At 43.2% G+C, this 14,637-nt stretch overlaps 1 pseudogene; it reads left to right on the top strand.

Annotated features, from left to right (window-relative positions):
• The first annotated feature begins 1,214 nt into the window (after positions 1 to 1,214).
• On the top strand, positions 1,215 to 1,319 carry LOC115577415 (uncharacterized; annotated as a pseudogene).
• The last annotated feature ends 13,318 nt before the right edge of the window (positions 1,320 to 14,637 follow it).

Here is a 14,637-nt window from a genome sequence, read left to right as displayed (position 1 = left end):
ATTCAGTGCTGAAGCACCGCCTCTGGCGGTCATCCAGGATTCATAGAACCGTAGTTACATACGTAACTTTCGTTGTGTGGACATCAGACAAGAAGACATGCATAAATCTATTTTTTAACATGAGCGGCAATGGGAAATTGTGGCATTCCCGAGGTCAGTATTTTTCGATACTTTCCACCACTTGGATTTCTTAGGACATTTGATATGTTATAAATTACATATTTATGAGACTAGAACAATTGAAAGAGTTTCTGTTGCAATTTGTGTGGGGTCATGTTGTATAATGCCTGTACTATTAGGAGTCGACGATCACGCCGGCGCGATCAAATCACGTGACTCATTTAAGATGACGTAGCAGCATGACGGAGTCTCAGTGAGTCTCGGTTCCAACGTATTGTGTTGGGGATAGAGATCAATAGTTTTGAGAGTTGAGAGATTTGTGACATTTAGCGTGTTTGGAGTGTATTGTTAGTGTGTTCTGTAGTGTTTAGTGTAGTGTGTTTAGTGTGTAGTGGAGTCGGGTTTTTTTGTTTTGTGAGTCAAAACAATGAGGAGACTGCTGAATGTGAAGCAGGCAGGAAGCAGCTGAGGAGCCCTGAGCCTGAGGCGTTGCCTGCATTTAAATGTAAATAGTTACATATAACTTTGTACATTTCAAAAGCTTATGCACAATTTTGGCAAACAACAATTTGTATTTGTATTCTAAGTAATAAAATTGGTTCGTTAAACATATTTGTGGTTTTCACAGTAAAAAAATCCAACTTCTTCCTACTCGGATTTTTATATTTTTTGTGATTTAGGTCCATTGTGTTAATACAGTATGTCAAAATGAAAAAATAACTGTACAGTCACACATGTGACGATGTACTGAAAATAATGACACCAAACAAGGCAAGGTATTTTTAAGAGCAAGCATATGTGTTGTTTTTATCTGTAAATTCCTTCTAATGTATATAATAATAATAATAATAATGTTTTTATACTGAATGGATTTTTTCAGATAAAAATGACATATTGTTGCTGATGACATGTTGATTTTAACTGTTTTTTAAGTGCTTTAAAATAAACATATGTGATGATTATGATGATGATTCAAAGGTAGTAAAATTAATGATTATTGTGACAATGCATTTTTTCGTAAGAAAAAAAATAGGTTTCTGCCGGAGCTGTGCGGTGTATGAGGCCCGGTCACAGATCGAGGAGAGGAGCTGTACTTACTCGGGTTTCTCTTCATAACGCACAAGTATTTCGCCTTTTACTAAAGACTTCCGTGGAGAGGAACACCAATGAGTTGAAGACATTTTTGGCAGGCTTTGCCGTTTGGCGCATGTGTGAAAATCAATCAAGCTGTTGTAGTTTCTGTGCTGTCTTCATCAAAGATGTAGTATGTTGGTAAAAGAATTCTGCGGAGGCAAGGCTGGGTGTAATGATAGAGCAATCTTTATTGAAACAGATCTCAAGCCTGCGGCCGCACTTTGATGTTCTCAAATCTATGGCAAAGATCTCCCCAATACTCTTACCTCTGCTCTATCAGAAATCCTCGCTAACCTTCTATTTTAGAAAATCTACAAATTACCACAATCCCTTCTCCGCTTCTGCAGGCCTTTTTAAAAGTCTATTCACTCGCACCTTCCTACTTCTTCTAATTGGTCACTTTGGTGGGTTGAGAATCCATCTATCCAATGGAAGGAAAGAAGGGTTGGTCTGCCTCACACCCCCTATGAAATAACTCATCTTATGTGTGTGACCTAACTATGCTGATGTCACTTCCTAGAGCTTACAGCCTAAAGTCGACCGGATGGTCTCTCTATATCTATAGGGGAATGTATACGTTAAGTCAGCTCAGAACCTCTGGCATGGGAACTGACCCCAGACGTGTGGGCCTTCCTTTAGCTTACCCTTGACGCACACACAGAGCTGATTAATGACACCCGGACATGTGGACCCAAACATCCCCCCAGTCCCACACTCACCTTAAAGTCTGTGTAAAGCAAAATCAGCCATTTTCTTCTATACACATTAAAAAGGTCATAAATGTGTTTACTTAAAACATGTAAAAGCCATTCGGCCATTTAGAATTTAATTTTGGAGCTAGGCTCACAAACTGTTTTTCAACATTTCTGTGTTCAGGATTTAATGGGCGGGTAACGCGGCCATGATTTGCATAAACCCAGCCCTGCTGCGGAAGTGGTATACATACGTTCAGCGCATCAGCTTCAGCGGTTCTCCCACTCGCTCTCCAGTCGTGGATAGCATTGGTTAGAATAGTTTGCAGCTAGCTAACCAGTCAGCTAACAAGTCATGTCTCCTCCACATCGCTCGTGCATATTTCCTGGATGCCACAGTGTTCAGGGTGACGGCTCTGTTAGCTTATTTAAGTTTCCTTCGGATGACAACGGAAAGGAAACGGTGGATAAATTTTGTCAAGAGGAGCTAACGTTACTGTGGGGAGTTAAACATCACCACCAACACCCGTCTCTGCAGTGTCCACTTTACCCCTGATAGTTTCAGCAACTATCACCAGGTAATGTCTGGATTTCTGCAGAGTCCATTGACGCTGGTCACTGGGACCCTCACGAACCGACCCTCTCTGTCCCCGGCTTGCATCCTCTCCTCCCGCCGACAGCAAGTGCCACCAGCCTTATGTGACCGCCGCTGACCCTCTCCGTCCCGCTGACAGCGAGTGCCACCGTCATAATGTGGCCGCCGCGCCGCAGCCGACCATCCGTCCCGCGCTGGCAGCGGGTCCCACCAGCGGTATGTGGTGGTAGTATCAGGGCCACGTTATTGGTGAGCCGTCCCAGTGTGAACGGATAATCCGGAGGCGCGGAGCGAGGGCGTGTCGGCCTGACAGTCTGATAACTGCACAGGTCCTTCACTCAACTAAATACAGAGAAATGTCCCACAAAGCAACGTTACATGACTGAACAAAGGTAACGTAGTAACTGTAACTGTCTTTGGCAACTTATATGAGGAAAACAAATACCAAAGCTGCACGTGGAGAAGCGTCTGTCCTCCTGTCCGTCCTCCGCCTGTCCTCCCGACTCTCCCTCACATTTCTGTTCAGAAAACAGCGCTTGTCACGCTTGTCACAAGAGTGTTTAACTCACCGAGTGTTTGACGAAAATAAATCACCGCGACCATCAGCCCTCATGACCGAGACTTCAGGGAACTTTCCCCCAGAAAACAGCCTCCGTCCCCGCGAAAAGAAATAGGAAACCTTACTAATCATCTCTGGGGAATCCACACCTTCAAGCCAATCCAGATTGGGAAACCCCTTTGTAATTTACAATTACCATTTATCTTCTAATTGAATGACAGTTTTTGAACATCCAAGACTGTCTGGATGTAATCGGAACCCAATTCACGATCCAGAGTATAATAGCGCCTTAAATTTCTGAAATAAGTTGCTTTTCTGTCAGAAAACAAAGTAGAGACACTTGTCTCAGTCTAACCATGCCCATGTATAGAACATATACACCACCATTGCCAACATCAAAAACATGTGCATTATCACACAATTGCCGCTAATGCTGAGTTTTCACCTAAGTTCTCCAGAGATGGATTAGAGAAGAAAACCCTATGGCATCTGCATCCAAGACTAAAGTTTACCATTGATAGTAAAAGCAACCCAGAACTGTGAGTCAGGATGACCAGGAATGCTTAAATATGTATTTGTTAAATCTATAATTGAAAACCCAGTCTGATAACAATTTTAACATTAGTGTTACAACATCTGCTGACCAGCTTCATTTATGACCCTAAGGTGTTTTAATAATCTCCACCCCCCTTTGATTTTTTTCAGACAAGATGAGGGAGGTACATGGCGAGATTAGCGATTCAACGATGGCACCTTGATTTATGATAGACTGAACGACAGTTGCAATGACTTCAACAGCTTTAGGGCTGAATGGATGTTTTCTTTACTTAGTCTACAAATTGATTTTGACTGGACAATAACAGAAGTCACATATTTTATATTTCCAAATGCAACTCTTGCTTAAAACCATCGAGCTATCAAACATTATTAGAAACAATGCTTAGTCTTTAGCACTCAATCAGTGTTGCTGTGTGTGTGTGTGTGTGTGTGTGTGTGTGTGTGTGTGTGTGTGTGTGTGTCTCATCATTATTCATGTCCAACTGTGCTCTTGTCTGCGTGCTGTTCAATGCTCTGACCTTCTTAAACATTCTGTACTTACTTTTGCCTTTCAATGGCAACACCCCATGGGTGACATAGTGCCAAAGTTGACCATCCTCAACCACATTCCTTCTCCACTTGTCTGCCCTTATTTCAGCAGTGCCTGTAAAAGAGTGAGATAGATTTCCTAATTTTCCCGATTTTATTCCTCATGTTTTCAACTGACTCACTGGGACAGATGTTCAGCCACTAGTTCAACTTATTCAGCCAGGTGGCTTGTTTGACACATTCGTTCCGAGCAACGCACCCTTGTAGCATACAGGCTGTATACTAGTCACTGAATGTCACCCGAGGTTTATTCTTTATACGTATTTCGTATATATTTTATCACTTATAGCAGGGCTTGACGCTAAGCTTTTTTCCAAGTAGCACTGTGCTACCATGCTGAAAAATTTAGTAGCACACAACATTTTTTAGTAGCACAATGAAAATTCAGCAATTTTGGTAAAAACGTCATTTTCAAACAAATAAAGTACTTATTTAGCCTAATCCTAACCCTGTAGACTAATTTTAATGTTATAACTGGCTCTTTTAAACTGGAAGAATGTCCCTGCTCCAGCAGTCAACATAGTCTGGTCTCCTGACCCGCTTGGAACTAAGCCACCTCTCGACGGCTGGACTTGGGTCATAGCTCTCCAGTGGAGGCCCCTCGAGGCTGATGCGCATCATGTCCTCTGTTGTGGACACGGCCAGGTTGCTTCGTGTGGAGGTCTTAAAGCTTCACAGCTACAGTGCCCCGGCTGCCTCCCAGTGTCCAACATGACATTTTTTTCTTACTGGCCCGCTTGGCCAGTAGATTCGAGTTTTACTGGCCCCATGTGTAATTATAGTGGCCCAGCCACGGAAAAAATTAAAATAACTGTTTTTCTGGAAAAAAAAAGACTTGTTTATAAACTGAAATTGTTCCCATTTAATTGTTTGGAGAGTCTGTCCCTGCAAAATCAGTATGATCTGGCAGTGGTGGCAAAAAGTAATAGGGGTTTGCGTTATAACAAGTATTACAATTTCAAAATTGAAATTACAACATATTTAATATTTTGAGATGTATCATTTCTCTCACTCCTATAATTATGTTATCATTTTTCAGGTGATTGATTTTCTGAAAGCACTGTACAAACAGTACCATTAATTATCCCAAAGTGGAGGGATCAGTATACCTGGATAATTTTTTAAAGGCACCTATAATAACCACACCCTGACATGTAAATGTGACATCTGTCTTGATTCATTTAATTTAACTTTAAATATGGAAAACTGACTGCATAATATATGAATCAGAAACAGAAATGCTTTACAGCAGCTCCCATTCAAAGTCAAGAATATGCATTATAATAATAATAATAATAATAATAATACAAAACTATATATATGCTTGTCTTGCGAGTCTAATTTATTTTGAAAAAACATCAAGGAAGAAGACGTGACCACTGACACTGCACGTTTTTCTTTTTTGCCTTTTTCACGTGTTGTGCCCAGAAGGATGCTAGAGAATTCACAGAGAAGCTGGAGAAGTTTGTGACATTTTCATCCCGGATTTTTGTGAGGAGGGAATTAAACGCCTGTCCCAAATAAACGCCTGGTCTGTTAAGTGATTGAAACAAATAAACGCCAGGCTATTATTGGGTATTTTGCGGTAGTTCCCGCATCATCAGTATAAGCTGAACACTAAAATCTAACACAGTAAGAGAGGCGGGACTTAAGGCAGAACAGCCAATCATCAGCCGGTCAGACCCAACGCCGGTGTCATGTTTGAAGCAGCAACAGGAGAGGGAGGGGGAGAGGAGGCAGCTGCAGCGAGCGCAGACACAGAGCGGCCAGGGGAACTGAGCGACTGTAGTGAGGCGTGTGTGCAAAACTGCGGATAAACAGCAGAAAAAATGTGGGTGTTTACTGCTCAGTGCTCACGTAAACAGCAAAACGGTGCATGTACTACAGTTTTGTCGGAGTCGCAGTGATGCGACTGAATGTAATTTTCTATTCGCACTGGAAATAATCAACTCGCAAATGCGAGCAAAACAGTCGCCCTGTCGAGCCCTGCTTATAGGCCCATTTGATTGTAGTGAGGCCTGGGATAGGGTGAAAACAAGGTTGGGCATCCATCTACCCATGACCAATTCATGAGGTGTCGTACGCAAATCTCGCTCGAGCGACGCGCCATCAATGCAACACTACCCAATTAAGACCTATGTTGGCAGAGTTTGACAATGTGGTTTTTCAGAATTCCCTACATTTCTTTTTCTCGCAAATACCTTGACTTTGAGCATGATAGACCTCTCCTAAACATTGTTGAATTCCCAATTTCTGTAGAATTAATTTTATTGTTTTATCCACGAATTATCTCCCATTATCTGAGGATATGCGATCTGGAAGTCTCCAGCGGCTTATGACCTCCCCACCTAAGAACGTGGCAACAGACGGAGCCTCCTTCCGATTGGTAGGACTGACCTCCGGCCAACGCAAAAATCTGTCTACACCTACTAGCATGTATCTCTTACCTCCAATTGATTTTATCATATCAACAAAGTCCATGACTAGCTCACACATGGAACCTTTTGGAGTTCAAATGTAACCACGAGGGACCATCACACCTCTCCTGACATTGATTTTCAGACAAATTGTACATCTGCCTATGACATGATCAAATTGTTCAAACAGGTATGGTGCCCAAAAACCCTTCTCCTTTCTCTTAACTTCCCCCCTTGCAACATGGGCTTGCCCTATCCTCTGGGCAAATATTCAGCAGAATCTACTGCCATTACATTGGGGAATAAGTCATAGCTATATTTTGTACAGGTGATTATGTATTGCTGCTTTTGTGTATTTACTCATTGCTGTATTTAATTTATTTACTCATTTATTTATATTTTATGCCATATATGTTTATACATATGTTTCTACAACCTAAACAATTTTTACTGATTCATTTCATTTTATTATTAGTATTTTAGTTCCCTTCAATATCTCAGTATGATCTGGACCTGTAAGAACTTTTTATTTGTCATTTTTAAGTTTCCACTGTACTTAATTGGATGATGTGTGTGCCTTTATGTTGTTTTCATATGTGTGTATGAGGACACCACTGCCAACGAAATCTACCTCTGGTTACTTATAAAGTAACTTGACTTCAGCCTGCTGGCTGACAAAGGACTGCACCTGTAAATCCACCCCCAGTGGACGCGGACATGTATGAAGCGCTGATGTCTCCTGTAATCTTTATTTAATTGTTTCGAATGCCACGTGGCCATCCAGTGTCCAAGTGAGTTTACAGTGAAGCTTGTCATTCCCTGTGTCCCTGAATTATTGTCTGGCCCAGATAAATAACTGGTTCCTGTACATACTGTAGCTTTTTCTGGGACACCTTGTGTCCCTCTTGTGCCAAAATCTGCAGTAATTTAATTGAATCCTCATGACACGTTTCTCTGTCTGGTGAACTACTTATGATGTCATCCACAGACTGAATAACAGCACTATTAATTATCTGACCTATACTCTGTAATCTTCTTCCAACACTTTATTGAATACATGAGGGCTGTGTTTATATCCCATAGGCAGCCTCCAATAGTGATAACAAATTGTCCCTATTATGTAAAACCGAACAATTCCTGGGATTGTAACACTAAGGGGAACGCTAAAGAAAGTTCCACACAAATCTAACACTGTAAAGTATGCAGCTTTTGGAGGAATCTGAGCCAATAATATACAGTATGTTGATCAGGCACATATGCTGGAAAGTCAGCCACAATTTCATTCACTGCTCTTAAACCACGCACCAAGCAATAACAGTCATCTGGTTTCTTTACAGGCAACAACGGTGTGTTGCTCTGAGGAGCAGGGGCATAGAACTGGGGGAGAAGGGTCTAACTACAGATCCGGAGCGCCCCGAAGGCCCCGCCCATGTAGTTCTAGACGCAGTCGTTTTAGACGTACGCATGTGCGACTGCCATCGTTTTAGATGTACGCATGCGCGGAAACCCGCACAACACTTAACCACCACTTATAGGACATACTGCTGAACTCCATCAAGGCTGCCAACATTATCAAGATAATAGTCCACTTTTCTAGACTTTCATTCAATAAAATGTGTGTATATTGTATTCAATGAATGATTTTTCTATCAATGTAAACATGTATTAATGTAAAACATCTGAATACCTACACACACACACAGAGTTGATACACTTTAGAGTGCTGCTTAAAGCTGTTCACTCCTATGCCACTGGTGTATTTATTTATGTATAATTCACAATTATGGAAACTAATGTTTGGCCTAGATGATGTTAGTAAGAATACTAGTTGATGTTAGTGTCCCTCAATAAGCAGCAAGAAGTCGCAGGACTCATGAACTTCATAAGTCTGTATTAGTTAAGTTTAATTTAGTTTATTTGAGTGTGGTTTAGGAAACACATGTAAGTTGCATTCACTGGTTGTTTATGCATGTTTCTTGTTGAACTAACAAAAGCCATAAACCAATAAAACATGTAAGGGTACCTTATTATCATACTTGACTGTATGTACTGTGTGAGTTTTTTCAGTGACACCCACTGCACACACAACAAATTTAAAAAGAAACAGACATAGGTAGGTAGATAGATCTCACTACATGCGAGTAGCAAATATAATATACGTAACAACAGACATCTGATTTCTGTGAAAGCTTGTGATGCAATGTTAGCACTGATTATTGTCAGTGCTCCTTTGCATAGCTGTGTTTGCCCTGCTATAATCTGTTAAAACTGGCTTAATTTGATAGAGTAGTCAAGAGGTGTGCAATTTATCTTCAAGCAGTGGTTTTCAAACTCTGGGTTGTGACACACTAGTTGCTTGCAGCATCGGGACAGGTGTGTCGTGGGAAAGCTGTAATGGCTGTAATGCAGGGTTTTCTTCAGTAAAAAGAGAAGATGGAATTAAACATAGCACTAAAAGTGGACTGAATTATTTAGTCCAAGGATATTTCTTGTTAATCTTATTTAACAGGGATAATTCTGTCATGTGAATGCAAGCAAAACCATCTAAATTGGGGAATTAAATTATGCATCCAAATCTGAATAGCCTTGTGAATTAATAAATACATAAATAAACAAATAAATAATACATTCATTTTCATTCATTTAAACAGGAGTACTTGTGTGAATGAGTCATACATCAGAAGGCCATTAATTAGAGGGTACATGCATCCCAATTACACAAAAATATCCACAACACTAGACTGAGTTAATAGTCAGTTGAACCTTCCAGCAATTCATCTGTTAGTCACATTAATGAAAAATCATATAGTGTATTACTGCTGCTGCAGACATTAACACCACACAAAACAATGAGGGAACTTAAACACTGAAAAAAAGGGTAGACACTCCCAAGATTGTCAGTACAAATACAGAGTGCAATCCTGGTTTCTTCAATTCTTCTCCTAATCCACATCCTTCTCGTTTGGAACCCTCCCAAACATTTATTGGACTCCTCCAGCCATTAGAGGTTCAAGTTTTATCAGACATTACAAAGTGTAAAAGGAGATTCCCCCCTTTTATTCATTAGTGGCATGAATTTCCATGGAGCAGCAGGGAAGACATAAAAAACAAAATGCAATATGGGAGGAAAATGCATGGGGTAACAAAATGAATCTAAATCAGTTTATTCATCCAGACGTAACAGTGTGTAACAGTTTAGGTCCGTGTTTCTTGGCTGAGGTAATTTGTACCACTACACTCGTACTAGGGTTACCACAATACTTGACGTTTATTACTAACATAAACATTAACTTACTATGCACGGTTGCGCGGCTACTTTTTTACCATACATGAACAAAAATATAAAAATAGGCATCCGTCCGTAGCATGTGCGCTGCTCAACTAGCACAACAAATACAAGGCGCTATCTGATTGCTCTCTTGTATCTAGCCAACACAGTACACAGTCTTAAAGGTTCAGTTTCAACTCGTGCATGCTTACGTCTAAAACTCCTGTGGCTCTCCTGCGCTGCAGCTCAATGATTTAACTAGGGGGAAAAGTGGGACTGATTACCCAGGGCCCCAATGGGGGAGGGGGCCCTTGAAAGGCCTGAAATAAAATTGTTTTTTAAATTTATTTTTTTTAATTATTTCTAAGTGATTAGTGTCATAACTAACTTAAAACTGGCAGAATAGATCGAAGAGAGACTTTACTTTGTATGACCACCAAAAAAAAGTAGAGGCTGTCTGAGGCCCCTCTCAACCCTCACAATGCATAATGGTTCAGTCCACCCCTGCAGCTGCAGGTGCGCTAAGCTTAACGAACGGAGTGGCTGCTGCTCATCAAGACATGTCTTTCCCCAAGAAAGCAAAATCAGGGAGCCTTAAACGAAAGGAAAAGGTAGAAAGGGAAAGAAAGCAAGGAGAGGGAAGACAACTCCTCACAAATGTCTTTTAAAAGGAAGGGTGAGCACAGTTCAGAGCAAACACACAGTTAAACAGTTAAAGCTAATGTCAGCAGTTGTATTTGTATGATTGATTTAAGGCAGTCAGACAGCCATGAATCTAGTTTCTCAGTCTCAGCAGCAGCAGGTTCCTCATCCTCATCTCACCCCCCATTAAGTGCTGACTGAAAGTTATTATTACAAGTAATCATTTCACATTGAGGTTGTGGACCTCGCAATAAAAACAGATCAAATTTGGAGCGATATTTAGCTCCTTTCCCAGTAAGCTAGAATGGCATGTTTTGGTATCAGCATATTCTTTTCCATTTTAAGATTTCTATGATGCTTTTGGCTTAAAAACTGACGGCAAAGGCCCGTGATGGCCTTCAGAAGACAGTAATGTTAATGCCAGATGATCAAATCTCAATATCCTAAATCATTTTCTCAATTCAGTGTCATGTTTTAAAAGACTGCTGACAGACTTGCTCACTGAAGCTGGGACATTTCCCTGAAAAATAAAATTTAGCCACTTGGCTCTGATATCCTCTGGTGGGGAGGCGATGTAGGGAAACATGAGTATCCGTGCAAACGACGACAGAGCAGGAGTGCTTGGCCTTTCGGGTTGTACATGGTAGCGGTCAGGCTGTCGCGTACAAGTGAAATGAGAAAATGGCGGATCCTCTTTCAGGTAGCCGGCGTAATATGGGAGGAGATATCCAGCGTGAGGGTGGGAGTATTCAAATCACCCGTACTGTTACGTAACAGCCAAATGGCTCGCTTAGAGGCAGATTTCCTGACTCCGCCTGTTTACAAAATATTGACTTAGTGCTCGAAAATCACTCTTATGGGGTCAGGAGGCAAATAAACATACTAAAGCAACGAAAAAGTGAGTTTTGCATGATATGTCCCCTTTAATTTTCAAAAGATGCCTCAGCAAATAGTTATCAAAATTCAATTTGAAATGTCAAATTTGAAAATTAAAATGAATTAGCAGAAAGGCTTTTTCATTTCAAGGTCATCGCTGCATTATTTGACTCATAAATAAAATGTGTAGTGAATCATCCAAATTGCATTTTCTTCTTCAAGACTGCTCATTTTGTAACTTAATTAAAATGATAAAGAAAAGGACATTTAAGATTTAATTTTCAAAAGATGCCCCAGCAAATAGTTACCAAAATTCAATTTGAAATGTCAAATTTGAAAATGAAAATGCATTAGCAGAAAGGCTTTTTCATTTCAAGGTCATAGCTGCATTATTTGACTCATAAATACAATTAGTAACTAGAACTACAAGCAGTTATGAACAGGGGCCAAGCCCCCCCCGCGCACCGCAGAGCCCATGGAAGTTGGCCCAAAGGATGACAGGATCGGGGCAAAAGTGAAGACAGTTACAGTTGATAAGAATCAAAGGTTCCATAGAGATACCCACTTATCAGTGTTTCCTCTACATTCAAAATCCTAGCCGCCGCTCCTTCAAATTTCTTTCTTTTTTTTTTTTTAATTGTCGCAAATACACCACCGCCGCATCATATCTCCACCTTCACAGCACCTCCCACCTTCTCGGGTGTCGCGAGTGCTGAGGTAAACTAGATAACTATCTTGTTCAGTATCTACTCTTTGGAGTAGATTCCCCCCGCCCTCCCCCAATAACTTACCGGTGCCATCAACCTTAATTACTCGCGAGAGCGCGGCCTTGAAAGTGACATCACGACAAGCACCCAGGCACCAGGTCGGAGAGTCAGGGGAGTGTCATCTTGAAAATAGGGCAATGACTCACCGGAGAAAAGGCGGACTTATTAGCTTAAGAAAACGTATAACGTATGGCCTTACCATCTTCCCCCCGTCTACCAGGCAGTGTCTGGACATAAGCCTGGAAATAAAGGAATCGCTAGCATCTAGCCCCTTGCCCAACTCTACGTTAAAATCCCCCCCCCACAATTACCTGCCTATTCGTTCCAAGATGGGGCTCCAGCAGCCCAAACATCTCTTGCCTGCCAGCTGAAGTGTGCGAGCCATAAATTGCAAATACCCTCATTTTGTTTGCACCCCATGCAACATCGCAGCCAACCACCCTCCCCTGAACAACAACGAAGACCTCCTCTACCACGATCTCCCTCCGCCCAAAAAGGATCCCAACCCCTGTAGAATGGACCCCCCCACACACCAAACTGAGTCCCCATTTGTCCATTCCCTCGTGAAAATCCCAACATCCCCCTTGTCTTTTAAATGAACCTCTTGCAGAAAACAGACAGAAACATGCAGAGACCTTACGAAATCAAAAACAACTCGTCTTTTGACTGAGTCTCTTAGCCCTCTCACATTAATGGAAAGTACCTTACAGGAAGACATCGACAAGGGTAGAGATATTTACAAACTCAGCAATCCCTACTACGAGTAGGGGTCGTCACTGTCCACCTGCTCAGCCCAGGAAAACGGCACGTGGTTTGGCGATGTTGGTGGCCTGCTGGGTCCCTCATAAGCGTTGTCCGTTGCTGGAGTTGACAGCATGAGCAGGTCTGGTGACAAGTCAAACTCTAACCCCTTGCCCGCAGGAAGCAGTTCTTCCGAGAACTCCCTCATCTGGTCCAACACTGCGTTCACCACCTCCTGACCTGCCTCTCCCGTCTCCTGTCCCTGTAGCCCTCCGTCTATTGCTGCAGCTGTATCCTCTGCAGGCCTTCCTTTTTGCTCTCCCTCAGACCCCACACCCTCACCTATCCTTTCCTCTAGAGGCAACCCCGTCTTCCCTTTCCCCTCACCCTTTGCCTTTTTGCTAAGCCCCCCCACACTGCTTTGTCCACTATCGGGTGAGAACTCGGCCCCAAACACCTGTGAGCCCCTCCGAGCCCAGTCCTTGGGCTTAGAGGAGGGCACACCGGGAGCAGGGGTGGGGAGAGCTCCCTCTATGTTATCAAGGGGGGGCTGAGCATCTCTGCCCTGTCCCGCATAGCTTTCCTTAGCAACAGCGCCTGCCGGATTGCCTCCTTTCCCTTGTTCCATGTTTACGGTGAATCTCCCTGGGAGTTTATCCACTTCCGCAAAGGTCTTCCTGCGGCTGGGACAGCTCCGGTACAAGTGATCGGGCCCGCCGCATCCATGACATGTTCTAGGTGAGGCGCAGTTTTTGGCCTCGTGACTTCCCTGTCCGCAGAGGTGGCAGCCGGCCCCTGTGCAGCCTGCCTCTGTGTACCCTGACTGCCTGCACTTGCGGCAGAATGCTGGTTGCCGCGGGTAATACAGATAGCCCCTGTCGCCACCGAGGCTAAAGGAGGCTGGTGGGTGCTTCAGGCCACCGGGCCCATCCGGGTCTGAGTGGAGGAGTAGTTGGAACTGGCGACTTCCAGTCCAAAACCCCAAAGGGTCGTTCACATACCGCGCTGCTGACACCACCTCTCCATATTTCCCCAAGAAGGATGACAGTTCCTGATCCGGCACAAAGGGATTGTACATGTGTACTGTGACAACCCTGAAGTTGGGCCTGTCCAAGTTAGTGATTTTGAAGCCTGCCAGAGCACCCAGCCCAGACTCTCTCCTACATGCCTCAGTGACACGTGTGTAGACGTCCTCACTCCTCATGGTGGCATCGAAAGCCCTCTCCTGCTGGTTCCACTGGATGCACATAACCTCGTCCACCTTCAGACGAAGCTGCCCCATGATGACACTCCTGCAGTAGTCGGCTCTGGATGGAACTTGCACATCTGATGACGCTACCTGGAAGCGTAGCGTGAACCTCAGCCCAACTTTTGGAATTGGCTGGTCTCTGGGAGCCGTGGGGCCCGTGGCTGCCATTTCGTCCCCGTTCTGCTTGTCGTTCCTTTCGTTGTCCTCGGTATCTGACTTGGTGCTTGATCTTAGCCAAAAGGCCGAGAAGCGATGAGCCCCAGTGGTCTGCTGCCAGAGCCCACCTCCCGCCACTCTTCATACCTGTTGTGGTGTGCCGTTCGCATTGCGCAGTGGAGTGGCCTCTGCTTAGCGGCTCCTCCCAAGCGCTCCACGGCTTGGCCCCGGGTGTGGTCAAGGGGGGCTTTATTGACTTTCACACATGCACGAGG

The sequence above is a fragment of the Sparus aurata genome, chromosome 24 (genome assembly GCF_900880675.1).
Source record: "Sparus aurata chromosome 24, fSpaAur1.1, whole genome shotgun sequence".
NCBI lineage: Eukaryota > Metazoa > Chordata > Actinopteri > Spariformes > Sparidae > Sparus > Sparus aurata.
This window is presented reverse-complemented; position numbering and strand designations above follow the sequence as displayed.